The 17,749-nt window shown below is 50.1% G+C and overlaps 1 protein-coding gene across 7 annotated transcripts in view; it reads left to right on the forward strand.

Moving 5' to 3' along the window:
* RPH3A (rabphilin 3A) overlaps positions 1-17,749 on the forward strand; it is a 261,251-nt gene that overhangs the window by 161,088 nt on the left and 82,414 nt on the right. For 3 of the 7 annotated variants that reach the window (XM_059408463.1, XM_059408467.1, XM_059408468.1), the window contains exons 1-2: positions 1,431-1,534; positions 2,059-2,180. The gene's annotated coding sequence lies outside the window, so the exon portion shown is untranslated. The other 4 variants (XM_059408470.1, XM_059408469.1, XM_059408464.1 and 1 more) reach the window with 4 other exon arrangements.

The raw sequence follows: 17,749 nt of genomic DNA on the forward strand, positions 1-17,749 counted from the left end.
TAAAAAAAAAAAAAAAAAAGATCTTCCCCCAAAAATTATAGAACACATTTGAACTTGACTCTCGGAGTCATTCTGAAGTAAGGGCTTTGGAATCATACAACCCTGGGTTTGAATTCTATGTCTGCTACTTGCTGTGTAACCTTATGCAAGGCACTTAATTTCTTGAGGCTCAGTGTCCTCATCTGTAAAACGGAAGTAATGATAATCTTGTCAAAGGGTCATGGCAAAGCTTGAAGGAGCTGATACATGTAAAGTTTGTAGGAGAATGGCTGGTGCATAGTCAGTTCCCAATAAATGATAGCTGCCATCACCACTGTCCCCACCATAATTGTTGCCATCATCACCATCATCGTGATCACGATGATCGTGAACATCTATAAAGTGAACCTCTAAGTGATTGCTAAGACTCTAACATTTTAAGTCCTCCTTTCAAGGGAGAATTAATTGACGAATGTAGGAGCTCGCCCTGGGCCATGTGAGTGGGACACTTTAGAAAAGCATCCCCAGTAGAGAGAGTTCTCCTTCTCTTTTCACATCTTGGTCTGCTTAAAATTTCCTTTCCTTTTCCCATAGTAAGCAAGAAGAGGACCCTTGAGATCTGGAACACTATGGGATGTCAATGGGAGTCAATTTCTCTTTGTATATTTCTCCTTTCAGTAGTTTTATTTCCTTGTTCATACAGTGATTTCACTTCAGATCTTTTGGGGATGGGTCTTTGGCCAAGGCTCAGTTGTCTGATTTAGACCTCCTATAATCTCCCAACTTCATCCCTCTTACACCACATGCTGAAAGGTGAGGCTTGGTGCATGCCATCCTGGGTTGGCTGTCAATTACTTTCTCCCTCTGTCAAAACATTTGAATTGTAGGAGGCTGTGGTATCCTAGCAGCCCACAGCTTTGGTGTTCTTATTGTTGCTTTTTATGTTTAGGAAAATTGGATAGTCATATCCTCATTTTACAGTTGGGACTCGGAGACATTAAGTGACTTTTCCAAGGTTGTATGGGGGCCAGAACCGGTTCCCAGAAATCTGTCAGATGCTTATTCAAATAAGCCCCTTAGAATTTTTCATTCATTAAGCCTTTCATGCTCTGAATTCTGAGGCATTCAAGACACAAGTCAGAAATCTGAAGCGATATGGGTGAGGCCAAATCAGCAGGGCTGAGTTTTGGGGGTAAAAGCCATTTGGAAGCTCCCACACTGGGGTCAGACTTTTCCCAGCAGAGAGGAACAGTGAATGAAGGTCTGGGGACCTGTGTGGGAAAGGGGCTGTGAACTTACAGCTCCTGGCTCTGTGAGCGACAATATTAGAACAAGTATGTGGTAGGTAGGCTGTCACTGACTTCACTGTATGATGTCGAGAAGTCCCGTCCCCCCACTACTCCCCCTTCTCTGCTCCAACCATCCAATAACTTAACTTCGCTGCCTCAAGGTTCGCTTCCCGCCCATCCCTCCGCCGCCGCCGCCGCAGTTTAGCGCTGTCCGCGGTGCTGATCGCCAATCTCCTGATTGCCGTTTCGACCAGCGGGGATCTCTGGTGCGCCCAACCTCTCCTCCTGGCCCCCCACCGCTCTTTCTCCAGGCACCCCGCACATAAATCACGGGTGGGAGGCCGGCTTGGTTCCCCCTGCACGGGGAAGCGGCTGCCCCCTCCCTTGCTCACACGGGGTTTTGCGGCAGTGGTGGCAGCTGCCACTGATTCGGGCACTGGGGAAGCAATTGATTCGTCTACTGCCAGCAGCCCGGAGTTGCCTACGCGGACGCAGACAGACGACAGAGAGAAAGAGAAAGAAAGAGGAAGAGGGGGTGGGGGGAGAGGGCTCCGAACGAAAACCATCATCCCTGTGGAGGGCAGTCTGAGGGAGCCACTGCCTTTGCCTTGTCCACTGACTGGTCTGAGTTTTCTCTTCTTCTGGCAGTGGTATTTCTTTTCATTTTGGTCCTGCATGATTTAGGGGTAGTTGCTGTGTGTGTGTGCGCGTGAGCGTGCGTGTGTGCATGCTGGCGCTTCGATTTTATTTTGGGAAGAGTAGGGGAACCAAATGAACAATTTTCTTTCAGGCACCTCCAGTGAGCTTTCAAACCAAGTCATTGGGAGTTAGTATCTTCCCACCCCGGCAGGGAAGGGAAGAGTTGGCAAGAATTTGGCTCACCCATTCCCTCTGCAATCCTCTGGTGTGGAGGTAAGTGCTATTCTTCTTAATTGTGTAAATGGGCTAGGGGTATTGGGATCCCAGTTGGGATGAGGTTTGTACATGAGCTGGTGGGATAGAAGGAAGGTGGGGGGTTTGGGGAGAGGAGTGTTGAGGAATGACCACATTTATTTGCCCACATTCTGCAGTGTTTGATCGCCTAAGCAGCACCCCAAAGCTAAATGAGATTTCGGCTCAGTGCCCAGGGAGGGGGGTAAAATATGCTCCTGTTTTAGGCAATGCGATCAAAATTGTGGCTTCTGCCCAATTTACCCTCTCCCTTGCAGCAGAAGCTGTTGAAAGTAGCCAGCAGTTCTCTGAGTGGATTAACCATTTGTGGGTTGGCCAGCCTGCATGGAGGGTCTCTGGATGCTCTGCTCTGTGGGTGGGCACTTTGGCCCTGAATGGGAGAGGGTCGCCTGAGGCTGAAAGGTTAACCCTTGCTGAGGGCCACCTAGGCACACCAGGTGAGGCTTGCGTAGGGCAGGGCTCAGACTGTACCACCTTCCAGGTACGGCTGAGTGATTCAATTGTAACGATTTTTGCAAGCTTGGCTGTTCTAAGCTTCCTGAGATGGGAGATCTGGGAGCCATGAAAGGACCACATTTTGCTTGGAATGAGTGGTCAGGCAGCCCAGAGGGGAGCAGCCAGCAGCCTGCTGAGCAGATGATGTTCTATTTTCACAGGTGGTGTAACCTGTAAGTGATTGTATGTGGGTGCATCCTGGCACCAGCCTGGGGGACTCCGTCCTGAGCCCGTCTGAGAGTAGGCAAAGAGGGGAACAGGGTTTCTTCCGATCTGGAGAAGGACCCCAGTTTCTGGCTTCAGATCTGTTCCAGGACAGACCAAACCCCGCTCTAGTTTCTTTATCTGAGATCCTGATGGGATAAGCCTGAACCAACCTGTTAGTGAGTGGGAAGTCGAGGTTTCTTGTCACCGAATCCAAAAACTCACATATAATTTGAAAACGCCTTTGCTGTTAATCTGTGACCCATCAAAAGGAGATTTCTCTTTGCTTCCTGCTTTGATTACATCTACCTTTTTGGAAATGAATGTCCTTATTTTTAGCATCTTCTCATTATCTCAGGGGCCACTTTAGTCTTCTGCATCCCCAAGGATTTCTCTGTAGGTTCTTGTTCTTGGAGGTGGGAGGAATAAAACATCAGCCCCAGAGACTGGCAAGCCTGAAATGTAAGCAGGGCCCACTCAGTCATTTTCTCCAGTCCCGGAGCCAAGCGGGGACGCCGAAATCCCGGGGCATGTGCCTGCTCAGGGAGAGCATGTGAAGCGGAGGGGTGGGCTGCTTGGTGGTTAGTGTTAAAGACGTGGTCCTCAAAATCCCACGCTTTTCTCACTGGGTGACCTTGAGGAGGAAGTTGCCTTAGTTTCCTCCCTGGAAAACCTCAAGTAGGAATGACTGACGTGAAGAAATTTAGCTCAGTTAAGGAGCCACAAGAACTGGCTGTGGGTGAAATTTAAGATATTGAACTTTGGCATTCACTGGGGCCCTGCAGTGGGGCCTGTTAGGAGTTCCCTATTGTGCTAAGTGTTAACCATTTAATTGCTGGATTGTGGGGAGGTTTGGGGGAACTAGGAAAGTATCAGGGGAGTCCTAGGGGCCTCAGTGCAACGTCACCATCTGGTACGGGAGTATGTTAGTGTTTTAACAACTGGTTCAGCCATGCAGAGCGTGCCTGCTAGCCCAGCTGAGGGAGCTGGGACTGGGTTGTTAACATGTGGGTGCTTTGAACACATTTCCTTGCTGCCTCTTAGCCTTACTTCCTCGGGGGTGGCTGAGATCCAGAAGGCTGCCCTTCCTCCTCCCCCATCACATTTGAAATGGTGCATTGTGGTGCACCAGGGAGAGGGAAACAGAAGCTTCTGGAAAGAGGCTTGGGCTTGGACCAGGAGACCTGGGTTCCAGGCCCAGCTCCGCCTCCCCTTTCTGGGCTTCAGTTTCCATGTATGTGCAATGGGGCACACACATGGTCTAGGTGAGTCCAGGGCCCCTTCTGGCTGAGGTTCTGTGACTGTGTGATAGGAGTGTGTATGCAGGCGTGCTTCTAGGAAAGGGGTATACTGTGTTTGGAAATTTATCATGAGTGCCGAGGAGGTCTGTTTGGGGTGATTCAGGATTGGGGGTCTCTTGTGAGAACTTTGCTAGGTTCCTAGAACTTTGTGCTCAGCTGCAAAGGGGTCTGCTTTATTTGTGGCCTCAGATACATAGACATACAGATATTGTAGCATTTGAAGGCTCTGTAGAAACTTATCCCAGGGCTGGCAGCAAGGTCCCCTTCGAAAAACCCCACTCTGAAAAGATGCTTATTCATACAAACACACAACACTTGGGGACTCGTGGACCCTCCCTAATGCTCATCTGAGGACCTCAAGTTCAGAACCTCTGATCTAGTCTGACCCCTTGAGGGGGGCCCAGAGAGGGAAAGCAGCTTGTCTAAGACCACACAGTAAATCACAGCCGAGCAACCTACCCATCTGTTGTCATGAAGACAGGCATCATCCCTTTCCTCCTGGCTTGGGCAGCCCCCACCCCCCAAGCCAGCTGGATACAGACAGAGGACATTCTGTGGTGTCTCCTCTAGCCTGTGCTGGGGATTGGGAAGCATAGCTATGGAGATAAGTGTGGGCATTTCCTTTCTCACTGGTGGGAGAGACGCAGCAGCCAGGGCTCGGCAAGTCTAAAAGGTGGCCTGGGAAGACTTTTCCCCAGCTGGCTGACCCTCTCTCCCTTTCCTACAGCTCATATGCATCCTGGCCACCTGCCCAATGCTGTGAGTTCTTGTCAGTGTGGCTGCTCGGGGCATTTATTTGTAGGCTGTGGTATTTATTCTTTATTTATTGCACCCCATGTGGGTCGCAGAGAGTTTGTAACTTTCTTCTAAAAACCACCATGACATACGGTCCTGTCTTCTGCTTCTTATCCCCTTTGAGTGGTGAGCTGGTCGTAAAGGCAGATGAATCAGGATTGATGGGAATACCATGAGAAGGAAACAGTGTGGTAGATTCCTGTTCAACACTGAGACTGTAACCTGGGAGAGAAAGAAATCCGGGACCCAGTCGTGGTAGGCTGGAGCCAATAAGCCTGAATCATTCAGCTACCACCCAGGATGGAGATCCCTTTGTGCTGGGACTATGAAGGAGGCACCACAGAAATGGGCCCCTCTCTTTCCTATTCCCCACCCCCATCTGCCTCCTTAACCAGCCATCTGAGGGGCTGCAGTGTGGGCCTCTGGGAGAAGCCAGACCGGAGTTCAAGTTTGACTCCAGCGCTTCCTTGCTGTGTGACTTCAGGGAAGACTCTCTGAGCCTTAATTTCCTCAGTGAAGTATAATAAGATATTACGACATGGAAACAGATCTTGGGTTTAGATCCTTCCAGTTGGGTCACTTCACTTCTCTGAGGCTTAATTTTGTTCCCTTTGTAAAGTGAAGATACTAAAGGAATTAGGAAAATTTTGAGTTAATGCTTGCAAAGTACTTAGTACTGAGCCTGGGAGGAGTAAGTAAGCAACATATGATAGCCATGGGGATGATGGGTAATGGTGAAGTCGCCCCGGACTGAAACAAGATTGGGAGAGGTAGAGGAAGGTGAATCCTGCGGGCCAACTGTGCAGTTTTGGGGCCTAGGAGAGAGAAGACAGGGCTTGGAGATGGGAGACTTCTGTTCCCACTTATTGTCTTTGTGGTGTTTGTGCAGTTGCTGGTGGTCGCCGGGACCTCAGTTTCTTCACCTGTGAAATGGGCATCATGGCCTTCTTTCCTCAAAGCCCGTGAAGCCCCTTGGAAGCAGACCCTCATTTGTGCGGTGGTCAGGCCCTGGAGGAAGCGGTCTGGGAGGAGAAGCCCTACTCACTCCTCTGTCTTTTGTTCCTCTAAATCCTTGGGAGGTTTTTGCTGAATCATTCCAACTCACCAGCTTAGAGCCCACGAGTTTCTCCTAGGAGACCTGAGCTTTCCCTTGCTTCCCAGCCATGGTGCTTTCCCTGCCGCGGGGCTACTGCCCAGGGCACCAGAAGTGCTATAGGCAAGATCCTACGGCCAAAGCTGTGCATCTCAATTTTTAAGTCAAGGTTAGCACACAGCAGTTGTTCAGTGGCGACCTGCATGGACACACAGGAATAAATGAATGAAACCTCAGTGGGTTGACTAGTGGACAGGTCAATTTGAGGAGGCACGTTTGGCCTATGGTCCAGTCCAAGGTCTGCATACAGTAGACACTTAGTGTTTATTGGTTATGATGAGTCATTGGTGCCAAGTTTAGAAGGACTTGGCTTTTATTTCGGGTCTGTTACAGGCAAGGCTCAGCCTCTCTTGCCTCCTGCCAGAGCATCTTTGACACTTACTCATGTACCACGCATTTATTGAGTACTTATGGTATGCCTGGCACCAGGCATGGTGGGTATTGGGAATAAAATGGTAACCAAGGCACCATCTCTTTTGGGACTTAGATTAAGTTAGTGGCTGCCTACAACATGTAAGCTTTTGGGGGGTGGTACAGAGAGAGGGCTTCTTTAGTCACCCTTTTGGGGGTGTTTTCACTCAGCTCAATGACATCTCAAAGTCCATTATTAAAGCTTTGTTCTTTGTCTTAAGCCCTTGCTCTTGGACAAAGAGCAGATCCTTGGGATGGGATAACACATCTGGCCTTATTAGTCATTTACACTTTACTGAGGAGGAGTTGGAAAATCCCTTCCAAGAAATGAGGGGGGCGCTTTTCAGGAGTGGGGAGTGGAGTCTACGCACACTGAGCTAGTAGGTAAAAGAAGGGACAAAAGGCAGGAAAGGCATGTGTTGCTGGAATCACCTTCTATTGGAGGCAAAAAGCGCTTGATGTCTGAGATCAGAGTCCGAGGCAGATTCTCGGGGTGTGCCTAGACCCCCTCCATCAGACACTCTGAGTGCGGGGCCTTAAGACCTGTGTTTCCACAAGCCTCCACTGCTATAGGTAAAGGAATGTTATAGGTAACATCCACTGCTATAGGTAAAGGAAAAAAATGCGCAACACTTTTACAGGTGTTAGCTGTGCTGCAAGCCTCAGGCTTTCTCCCAAGGTTTGCTCCCCCACTACTCACCATTTCCCAAGGGGCTGAGCAGGGTAAGATTCAGGCCTGTTGCCTCCCCAGTGCCCACCCCTTACTTTCTGCCCCCGAATCCCTGTTTTCTCACAAGAAGCACAAGCTTGATCTAGCAGTGGTGACCCCATTCCTTGCTAACTTCTGAGCACCCCACTGTGGGGGGCGGGGCGTGGGTAGGAGGCTTCTTTCTCAGGCAGAACCTCGGGACTTAGGTTATCAGATGGCTCGGGGGCGAGGAAGCAGGTATCAGCCAGCTCTCTAGCCTGGCTGGGCCTTCGGGGTTTGAGAGAACTCAGCTGGTTCTTACCCCAACTTGCTTTCCACGTGGGCTGTGGCTGCACCAAGGAACCATGCGGCTGAATGCAGTGCCACCGTGGTTTCCTCGAAGTAATTGCCTTGCTGTCATTCGTTTTAACGACATAACGCTTGCTTAAATCTCATTGTAATAGAGCAGTGTCAGACTCTGGCTTAGTAATCCAGTTGGTGAGCAAGGTAACAGGCCTCAGGAAGCTGGGTTTTTTGCCCACCCTTCTGCCATTAATCAACAAGAGGAAGCTGACAGCATCATAATGATGTGTGGTTTGTGACGGTTTATTTAGAGAGCCGAGGGGGGAAGTCCCCTCATCTCTCAGTATAGCCTGAGCGAGTTCATTCAGTTGCCTTTTTCTTTCTTTTTTCCTCCTTTCTTCCCATTTTTTCCTCTTTAATGCACCTACACAATGACAAGCAGCGACTTGTGAATGGAAACAGCTCTCCGTAGAGAACAGATTATGTAAGCGGGTTCTGGTGCCAGCTGTTGATGGAGGGGCGGCGTGCCGGGGCTGCTGAGCAGAGAAATCATTTCTCGAAGTTTATCGGGAGGCCTTCCACACGAGATGCTGCCAAAAAAGCATCTGCGAGGTCCATGTGGGCCCTCAGCCTGCCGCTTATCCCTGTCCCCCTTTGTCTGTCAGCATTTTCCTTTGTCACGCTAGTGCCACTGTGTCCCCAAGTCTCTCTTTCTAGGTCTCTCTCCCCTTTTCACTGTCCCTGTCCCCTTGCCCAACTACCCCACCCTTCTAAAGTCCCCTGTCCCCTCTCTCTTGTGTCCCTGCCTGTCCCGGTGCCTCCTATCTTCTCCTCTTGCTCTCTCGCTACCTTCCTCTCCTTACTCCTGCCCTGCCCCAACCCATCTTTCTCTCGTCTGCGCAGATAGACTGAATGGCTTGCGAAGGGAAAGAAAGCATTCGTGAGCCCCTGAGGAGGGTGACCAGCTGTCCCAGCTGTCCCACAGGGGACTCTTGGCATGCCAGGCTCTTGGTGTGTTCAAACGAGAAAAGGTGTGGGCAAATCAGGACAAGTCGGTCGTCTTACCTCTATGTCAAATGCTTGGAATATTGAGGAGCTCCCCCAAAGATCAGAGATGTGGCTTTCTGGGGGAGTTGCCTGCTTTCCTACTCAGGGGGGAGGGACGCAGTGGTCTCTGGAGCCCTAGCCGGCCTTGGCGTTCTCTGCATGATGCCGGGAAGGTAAAGACCGCCTGGATCTACGGGGGCCAGTGGTCGGTCAAGGGCAACCCGACGCCTTCCTTACTCCCTGCCCCCTCCACTGGCAAGACTGACCCCCCTGCTGGTCATTTGCTCATTTGTCACAAGAGGGGACCCAGTGAGAGATGGCAGATGGTTCTATGCCAGACGTTCTCACACGTGAACCTGTGTCAGAATCCCCGGAAGGATGGTGAAGGCAGAGTTTCTGATTCTAGTGGGACGAGGCTGGGGCCCAGAAACTTGAGTGTCTGACACATCATTCGCAGTGATGTGGTTGCTGCCCCTCCAGGAGCCTCACTTCAAGAACCGCTGCTTTTGATCAATTTATTCCCAAATATTTGTTGTTCACGACCACGTGCCGGGCACTGCTGTAGGCCCTGGGGATTCTCTCTCCTTCCTAGAGCTGACAGTCTAGTGGGGGACAAAGGCACTAAACCAGGAAACACATCCACAAGGTGATTTCAGGAAACGATATGACACCATGGAGGAAGACAAGGGATAGGTCAGGGAGAGAGAGCTAATTTAGTTATAAAAAGTGTGGCCAGGGGAAAACTTTTAGAGATGACAATGTTTGGATTGAAAGCGGAGTTTCCAGAAAGAGCCAGAACAATCCAGGCTGGGGGAACAGAAATGCAGAGGCAGAGACAGCGATGGTGTCTCGAAGGAACAGCAAGAAGACCAGTGTAAGAGGTGGCCGGGGAGCGTGAGGGGGGCGAGGTGGGCCAGGGCTGGGATGGGGGTGGGGGCTGGGCCATGCAGGACTCCAGTGGAGGCCAGGAGTCTGGATTTTACTTTATTTTGGGGGACGGTTCTCATCAGGAGCGCAACGTGATCTAATTCCCAGTCTTGGTCCTCATCACTTTGGTCTGTTAGTGGACAAAGGACTGCAGGAGGCTGAGGTGGTCCGGGAGACCAGACACGGGGACCAGGGACGAGGCCATGGACCCGGGAAGAAGGTGGTCAGATTTGGGGGTATTCTGCAGGATCACAGACAGGTCTTACGGAGGGATCAGATGTGGGGGTGCAAGAGGAACCAGGTTCCACTCCCAGGGAGACAGGACCTGTTCTTGGCATTGGTGCAGCAGTTGTGATTCTGGAGATCACAAGAGGGGCCTTGGCTGCAACCAGGGGCCTGTGGCTTAAGCAGCAAGAGGAACAGCTTGTGCCAAGTGAGGGGGTGCCTTTCAAGGAGATTGCCAGTGCTCCGTCCATGCTAAAATGCACCCTCTCTCTCTCTCCCCGGAGGAAACAGCAACAGCTCAGGGATTGTTCTCTCATGAGCAGGGGCTGGAATAGGCTGCCAGTGCTAAGCAACCTACTGGAGGAGGTCCTGCTGCTACCATGACAGGTGGGGACGTGGCCAAGTATCTCTCCCAGAGGTCTGCAGATGGGGGCCTTGTGGGGAGGGCTGCTAGGCAGGAGGGAAGATGCATGCTCCTGGTGTTTGCAGCCTTCCCTCTGATCCTTACAGACCTTCGTGCTGGTCATCAGAGCTGACCAGCCCCAGGCAGAGGGGGTCATCAGCACTGGCACATCCCAGAAGCCCAAAGCAAGACGACCCAGCCCGAGAGGGGCCATGCAAGGCACGGACCCAGCACTCACCTCCCGTGCCTCTCACAAAGGGACTGGCCGCCGTTTCTGTAGATTTGTTTCTTCTTGTTGTTTTTTTCCCCCCCTTGGGAGGGTTTATCTGGCTGGGACAGGCCTACGTGTTCTCTGTCTTATCTGCAGAGGGGTCTGGGCACGTGTCTTCTGAACAGCGCGTGCCTCTTTGGAGAGCAGTCCCCGGGGAGAAATGAATAGTGCTCCCATGCTGGTGCCCAGGAGGGGGCTTTGCTTCTGATTACAGTGCGGGGAGAGCTGGCCCTCCTTTGGAGCCTCTCAGGTTTCCACCCAGAACTCATCTGCTTTGTAGATGAGCGTGGAATTCGTCTTCTGGCCGGGGCGCAGACAGTGGGGTTCTTTTTCTCATTTCCTAGGACAAGACCACCATGGATCCCTAAAGGTTTCTTTCTCAGTCTTTTGTTATTTATTCTCTTTATCCTTGTAGGCCATTCCTGTCCCCTCACAGGTGGCCCTCCTATCCCATTTAGTGGACATCTCTTCTGTTTGTATACGTACCTTCAAAATAGGGACTTTTAACGTATATAAGTGGTGTGGGTACAGAGAGGGAGGCAGTGGTCATGTCGGTGGGGTTTGGAGCCCAGCAGATGTGGGTTTGAATCAGACTGTGATACCCACCAGCTGTGTGACCTTTGGCCAAGTGGCCTTTGTCCTTCTCAGCCTAAGTGGAAAAAAAAAAGTGAGCAACAAGGAGATTTATGGACAAAATGTGCATCTAATCTTTTGCTCCTAATTGTTGATACACTCCCAGCCATAAATACCCCCACACGTTCCCCGTTCTCTTAGCTTACGTTAGCTTCCTTCTAGTTACCTGGAATATATCCGGGACTTTCCTGCACGAACCAGCGGGGACTCAGGACACAGAGACTTAATCTCTATTTAATAGAGATTCAGTAGTCACTGGGGAGGCTGTGGAGAGAACCTTCATGGTTTAGGTTTGGTTTGTTTGCTCAGAAAACACAGAGCGCTCATCAGTCGTGATGCCCCATGGGTACAGAGAGGGAGGCAGTGGTCATGTCGGTGGGGTTTGGAGCCCAGCAGATGTGGGTTTGAATCAGACTGTGATACCCACCAGCTGTGTGACCTTTGGCCAAGTGGCCTTTGTCCTTCTCAGCCTCAGTTTCTTCTTCTGTAGAATGGGGGGAATGGTAGTATTCATTCGATAAGGTTGTTGAAAGTGAAGTAAGAGGCTGCGTGTCATCACTTTGTGTAATAAAACTTCTTTATTTGGTCCCCTGTGAGGGGGGTTGGATAAGTAGTTGTATCTCCTCCATGTTCTGCGGGATCTACTGTGTGTGTGTGTGTGTGTGTGTGTGTGTGTGTGTGTGTGTGTTGGGAACGCTTTCTTAGCTGAGGCTGAGACAGTGGCCACCCTGTTGAATAGTTCTTTCTCCGTCTATGTGGAGAGCCCCTGGTCCCATCCAGAGTCAGCCACACGAGCCACCTCTGTGTGGTCCCCAGGACCAGGGTTTCGACTCTGACACTGATGTGGCCTCCGGAGAAGGACCGGTGGTGGCAGAAAGGCTCATTTTGGTTCGGAACACACTCAGAGGGTAAAACACCACAGAAGCTGGTAGGGGGAGTCTTCAAGTGGCCAGAGAGGCCCCCCAAGAACCCCGTCCCCCACCAGGCTCTGGGACTGAACAGACTCCAGCTCTGGAAAATTCTCCCTCTGGTTGTCATGGCAGCGGGCATAGGATGGAAGCCTTTATCCCCATGGGGCACCACAGGGCTGAGATTTTAGGTTGACACAAGCTGTGGGGTGACCTCAGGTCTCTACTGCAGGGTGGTCTCTGATGCCCTGGGGTGGGGCAGGGGGGCTCTCCAGCTGTTCATAGCATTTCATCATCATCTTGCTGAAAAGACCCATGAGCTGCACTTGGATACAGGAAGCAAATGAATTGTCCACCAAGTCACAGAGCAGTGACGATGGGCTTGACCTTGGGCTTTGCACTCACCTAAGTGATCTCTAACCCTCTCAGGGCTTGTAAAGGAGGCACTGTCCTCATGCCCATTTTGCAGACCAGAACTCTGAGGCTATAGAGGACAGAGAGGTCTCAGTTGCCCAAATTCACACTGCGGGTCAAGGGGAGATTCAGGAATCCCAATCCAGATCTTTTGGACACCAAAGTCAAAGATAGAACTTTCATAGTGAGAAAATGCACCTTCCAGGGACTCCTGCTCTGTAGAATGAGATAATCACCACTTATTTTTTGGAGTTGTTGTGACGATCAAGCAGCTTAGAATTTCTTTCGTTAATACGAAGCTCTGTAGAAATGGTCTCTATGGTCTTCCAATCCCCCCAGCTTGAATCTAGGATCTGAAGCATGAATGTTATTCATTCGGATCAGTAAGGGACAACAGCTCAGTGATTAGAGGCACAGCCGCTGCTCCCAGAGCTCCTTGCAATTCGAGTTGTACGACTTGCCAGCCTGTGAATTTGGGCAAGTTATTTGGGCTCTCTGACCTCAGTTTAATCCCCTGTGAGATGGGAATAATAATGGCACCTCCCTCACGGGGGGTGCTGTCAGGACTCTATGAAGTAACACATACAGGAATCTCCCAGAGTAGCACCCAGGATATGGTACATTGACGGTATAAACCTCAGCTGCTTATGGTGACCTAGAACTTTTTAGTATATGTGCTGCCGAAGCGAGCACGACCTAGAACTTTTTAAAGAAGTTATTCCATTATTCCATAGTGTGAATTCCATTTACAGATGAAGAAAGGAAGCCCCTTGGAGGGCAGCTGATTTCCCAATGAAAGGTTCAGTCCCTGGGGATGACAGTGGCCAAGTCACAGAGCTTCAAATCATAGCAGGTCCACCAGGCCAATGACAAAGCGTTAATGTGACATAAAGTGGCAAAATGACAGTCACAGAGGCTGGAGAAAAGCAGATGGTGAATTCGGTGCCCTCGGGATCCTTCCCGATGGGCGCCAGCAGCTAGTCCCACTGTAGCCCCAGCACTTAGTGGCCCACACGAAATGTTTTGCCAGATGTAGGTAATAATCTATTGGGAACTAGAAGCAAGAAAACCAAACCCTGTTTGGTGAGTGCTGTGGGGTGTGTGGACCTAGCGATTCATGGACCTGTACCCCTGGGGATAAAAATATATGTTTATAAAAAAAAAGAAAACAAAACAAAACCCTGTTAGGAATGCAGATGAAATGATCGAGGATCCATTTATAATATTTGCTTCATTAGTTGTATGACACACACATACTTAGGATCACATATTATATAAAAGAATCAATTAATTGGTTTCTTTCTGCTGCGGACACATATTTAGATAATAATCAGTGAACCAGAAAAATAAGGAAGGTTTTATAACTGTAACAAAACTCACCTCCTGCAGATGCTTTTGGTTGGAGACTAGGAAAAGGAAGACACACCATTTGGAGTTGCCTGCTGGTTGGAAAGTTGAGAAGGAATTTACTTGAACTATCTTGTTACACAAAATAAAGCAAATTTGAGAGGGAATGAGAAGTGCTCAACATTGTGAGAAACATCTTGGATAGAAGGTGCTTTCTGAGGAGTATTTGTTTGGGAAGATCCTTACCTTCTATTTGGTCACTTAGAGCCAGGCATTGCACTCAGGGCTGGAATAAAATAGAAAATGATTTCGATTTGAACCTTTCTCTCGAGGAGGTAGACATAAATCAGTAATCATGCATGTGGATATCATATATATATATAGATAGATAGATAGATAGATATAGATATTATATATCTATCTGTCTATCTATCTATATATATATTATATATCTATATCTATCTATCTATCTATCTATATATATATATATATGTAAAACCTGAGGGTTCAGGAAAGGTCTATGAGAGAGCATCGCCAGGAAATCTGGGAGGGCTTCCTTGAGGAAGTGACATGGGACCTGAGAGCTGAAGGATGGATAGGAGTTAACTGAGTAAAGCAAAGAGAACAGTTACAGCAGTGGGAACAGCATGTGGAAAGGCCCTGAGGTGGCATTCAAGGCTCTGAATGAAAGCCAGCATGATGGGAGCACAAGGTTGGGGGGAGCCCAGTGTGAGATGAGGTTGGTGGTACCTGCAAGACCATGGTATGACAGCTTGCCTTTCTTCTGAGAGCAGTTCTCAGAGAAACTCTGTTTTTATAAGCAGATGACCTGATCTGATCTGTTTTGTAAAGGGCTCCTTAGCTGTGGTGGGATTCACCTCCAGGGGAGGGCGCCGAGCGATTTGACAAATACTCTGGAACGGAGTGATGCACAAAGGACTTTGTATATTGGCTCAGCCCTCTGTACCCCACCCTTTTTACAGCCCCAATCCCCTGGAAGGGGAAAGGGCAGTGTGACCCCAACCAGGGAGAGATTTTGTTCTGCGGTGAACTGTGGTGTGGGGCTCCTCCCTGAAAATCTGGAGAGGGGGTTGGGGAAGTCACCAGTCCACCAGCTCTGCTGCTGTGTGATTCCGACCAAGTTACTAAATCTCCCTGTGTCTCAGTTTCCTCATCTGGAAAAGGGCTAGCAATAGCATCAACCTCCCCGGATTTTCTTGGGGCCATAACGAGTCGGTATATATCGTCTTTGCTTGGAACAGGCATGGCACGTGAGAGAGGCTTCATCAACGAATGATCACGGTCATGACGATGAAATCTCAGAGCTCAGCCTTCTAGAAGGGGTCGTCCTAATCCTTCCCACCCCCTGTCCACTGCCTCACTTTCTGTGGGCCTTTCCCCAAATATCACCTTCTCAGAGAGGCCTTTTCTAGATCATCTTATTTAGAAATTACACCCCGGTGCCAGAATCCTGGGTCCTCCTTGTCTGCTCGTTTTTCCCTGGCCCTTAGCACCGTGTGACACTCCATCTTACTATAGTATTTATTTTGTTCGTCGTCTCTCCCCGCTGGAATGCCAGTTCCTCCCACAGGATCATTAGACTCTTTTATTTAGCACTCTGCACTCAGTGTGCCTTACCCCACAGCCTCTGGCACCCAGTAGGTGCTCGGGAAGTATTTGTCAGATTAAAAAAAAATGCTGACTATGCCCTTCTGAAGTTCGTGCTCTCGTTCACAACCTGACCCACTCCCCAGGCCACTCTAACTCACTTAATGGTTCAGCGGCACCCCCCCCCCCCCGCAAAAAAATCCCCAGGAAGGGGTAGGGGATGGGCAGGGGAGGTGTTGAGGCACCAGAGATTTCAGTGATGGGGAAGAAGGGAAGGTCTTTTCCAAAACCAGCTCAGCAGCCTGATCTTTTTAACCTGATTAATCACATTAAGACTTAGTCCATTTGCACATTCCCTCAGCCCGGTCACGGCCGCTGGTAGGAAGCAGACTTATTCATTATTCAATATTTAAGAAGACCTGCATTGCAGGCGAAGGGTTTGGGCGGTGTGTGGAAGAATGGGCAGCAAATGCTCCAGGACTGACTCTGAAGTGGTGGATTGTTTTTTAAAAAAGGAGAGAAACAAGAGAAGGTGAGGCCCCGAAGCTCTTAGCCTCTCCGCTGGCCTTCCCAGATCTATGATGATGTGCACCCCTGAGTTATTTGCTCTGATTCGAGGCAAGAGAGTGTTACCCACAAAGGAGGCTGAGATCTGGGAAGCTTGGTCTCGTGGGTCCCCTTTTTCTAGCACTGGCATAAAGTGGTGGCTTTCAGAGTGTGGTCCCTAGACCAGCAGCATCGCGGCCACCTGGAACTTAATAGAAATGCAAACTCTCAGGCTGGGTCCCAGACCTCCTGAAACAAAAACATCAGGACAGGCATGGGGGACATCCGTCTGTTTTCACGAGCCCTCCAGGGCACTGATGCATGGCCAAGTTCGAGATGCCTGGGCAGGAGGGACAGGGACCCGAAGAGCGTGTGGAGCCGGGCCTGTGGTTCTCCGCAGGTGGGTCTCTGTCCAGGCTGCACATTATAATCACTGGACAGATTTCCAAAAAGTATGATGGGGACACTTACCACGAGTTTCTTCTTTAGGTGGTTTGGTTGGGATCCTGAAATTGGCATTTTTGTTTGTTTTTAGTTTTTAGATATTTTGCACATTCTATTTTAATTCCAGTATGCTGGAATTAGCCCTTTTTACGGCTCCCCACCCAATCCGCCATGCTAAGGCTCGCCACCTAAGAATTTTAAAGAGCGCCAGTGCTCATCAGTTTGGAGGTGACTGCCCCTGGGGGAGGAGAGATGGACATGAGGCACGGAAGGGGGAGGAGAGGAGGGTAGTAAGTTCAGACCCTACAGGCTGTGGTTGGCAACCAGGACTTTGTGCTAGAATTGTCTTTTTTTTTTTTTTTCTTTCCTGTAATAAGAGCTCCCACTTAACTGAGCATTTAGTATGGGCCAGCACCGTGCTGGGAACTCTGCATGCCTCATTTCATCCACCAGCCCTGAGAAGAAGGAGCATTTGTAGCCCCCATTTTCCAGACAAGGGGTACAGAGAGGCCAGGGAACGTGCCCAAGGTCCCAGGCTAGCGAGGGACCGAGCCAGCTGTGAAGCGTCTGGAGTTAGCCACTTCCTATCTCACGGGTCCCTAAGCTGAACACAGGCTGGCTTCCTAGGAAGGGTGATTATTGAGGAGAGGTCCTGAGGATGTCTCCAGAAACACCCGGTGAAGTGGCTGTTGGAGAGGTGGAGTCTTGCGTCACTTCCTCCCTCTCGTGCCTCTGGATTCAGACCCTGGTTTCCGTTCTGCCAGAGGGACTTGCCTTTCTGGGAGCTTGGTTTTTCCCTCAAGGCTTCTGCATCCCCAGGTCCCATGAAGGCTTGTGAGGGACCCTTTTGTCTCCTTTCTTGATTTTCCGATGGCAGCTTGGCCATTCAAACCAGTCCAAAAACTCGCAGATAGCTGCCAAGCCTCCACTTAGCTTTCAGAGAAAAATGGCCTTCGTCCTTTCCTTTTCTTTCCTCCAGTTTCTTCTCTCAAAAAGAGCTAACTAAGACTCAGGGCCAAGGGGACTCACTCTTCACTTGTCCTCCGCTTTGAAAGACGAGGACCTTTCGACTCCCTCCCATCAGCCCTCATCAGTGACCTGGTTTATGGCAGAAACTAAGCTGCAGGCTGATGTGATGTGAGAGGAACCACAGGCAGCTGCCCCCCCCCCCCAGCTCGCTGCAAAACTCGTTCCCCTCGGATCCCACGCCGTGGGCGCTTAGAGATGGCAAAGACACTTAGAAACCCATTTGCTCCCAGCCCTGCTTCATTATCTGATCAGACTCCAGAAAAGCCGCATGCTAGACAATTCCTGTAAGTTTTCCGTCTCTGGCAAATCCCCAAACCAATGTGTTCACTCCTGGCTGGTTTCCATCTTTTTAGCTCACCTCGTTCTGCTCCAGAAAGG

This window comes from Mustela nigripes, chromosome 8, assembly GCF_022355385.1.
Source record: "Mustela nigripes isolate SB6536 chromosome 8, MUSNIG.SB6536, whole genome shotgun sequence".
Classification (NCBI taxonomy): Eukaryota; Metazoa; Chordata; class Mammalia; order Carnivora; family Mustelidae; genus Mustela; species Mustela nigripes.